The sequence below is a fragment of the Austrofundulus limnaeus genome, unplaced genomic scaffold, assembly GCF_001266775.1.
Source record: "Austrofundulus limnaeus strain Quisiro unplaced genomic scaffold, Austrofundulus_limnaeus-1.0 Scaffold1043, whole genome shotgun sequence".
Classification (NCBI taxonomy): domain Eukaryota; kingdom Metazoa; phylum Chordata; class Actinopteri; order Cyprinodontiformes; family Rivulidae; genus Austrofundulus; species Austrofundulus limnaeus.
In genome coordinates this window covers 88,909-90,183 of record NW_013953445.1, presented here as the reverse complement: position 1 = coordinate 90,183, position 1,275 = coordinate 88,909, and positions in this window count along the sequence as shown.

Below are 1,275 nucleotides of genomic sequence, written 5' to 3'. Positions count from 1 at the left end.
TATATATACAAATGAAATAACTTGAATAAAGCAGAAACACTGAAGTTTCATCAGAAACATGGTCCTGTTGGAGGTTTTTCTTGTTCATCTGATGAACATTAAATCCATCTGAAGCTGCAGCTTTTTGCTGATTCAGAACAAAAAAAACTCATAATTTCAAACAAGAGGACRATGGTGACCCCAGGTGGTCCTCAGGTAAATGTCCAAACTTTAGAACTTCCTGTCTGCTGGGGACAAACTGTCCACAGCAGGACACGATGTTCCACACCTGACTGTCTCTGCTGGCAGACCTACAGACGGCCCAAAATGAAACCCTGATTGAGGGACGAGTCTTAAAACCCTTTCTTTAGTCTGCTGGAGGGACGGGTCAACAGGTCCACCTGAGCAGGTAGGACACCTGGTCTCAGTGGGCGGGGCTCTGGTCTACAGTTGGCTAGCTTAAAGCAAAGATGTCCTCAAGTCCATCTGAAGAACTGATGTGAAACCAGAGACCTGAATCCAGTTCTGAAGAGGAGGAGGATGAAGAGGAGGAGGATGAAGATGATGAAGAGGAGGAGGATGAAGATGATGAAGAGGAGTGGACAGTGACTGCAGCTGAACAGATGTGACCTACATCTGGATGTTTGGATTCTGTTAAATCCTGCAGCTGAAACAACCTCAGTGTTTCTGTTAACATGTCAGGACATATAAACGGGTCAGAACCAGGTCCAGCTGACAGCAGAGCCAGGGTCTGGATCTGGATCTGGATCAGGGTTCAGAGGACCTGCAGCTGACAGCAGAGCCAGAGTCTGGATCAGGATCAGGCCCAGGGTTCAGAGGACCTGCTGACAGCAGAGCCAGGGTCTGGATCAGGATCAGGACCAGGGTTCAGAGGACCTGCAGAGTTCATGCTGAGCCTCTTTATTTAAACAAAGATGTTTTAAACACTTCTCAGTTCACAGATTTAAAGTTTTCTTTGAACTCTTTATGTTTCAGATCCTGATCCTCCGTCAGGATTAAACCGGTCCTGGATTCAAACCTGCAGCTTTAATGAGACGTGGATTATCACTGCTGCCATGGCAACAGATGATATCACATCACTTAATCCTTATCTCCATGGCAACGTTGTAAACGAGGCAGGCAGCCTGCAGGAACACTGGTCCTACCTGGACCTACAGGTCTGACCTGGACCTACAGGTCCTACCTGGACCTACAGGTCTGACCTGGACCTACAGGTCCTACCTGGACCTACAGGTCTGACCTGGACCTACAGGTCTGACCTGGACCTACAGGTCT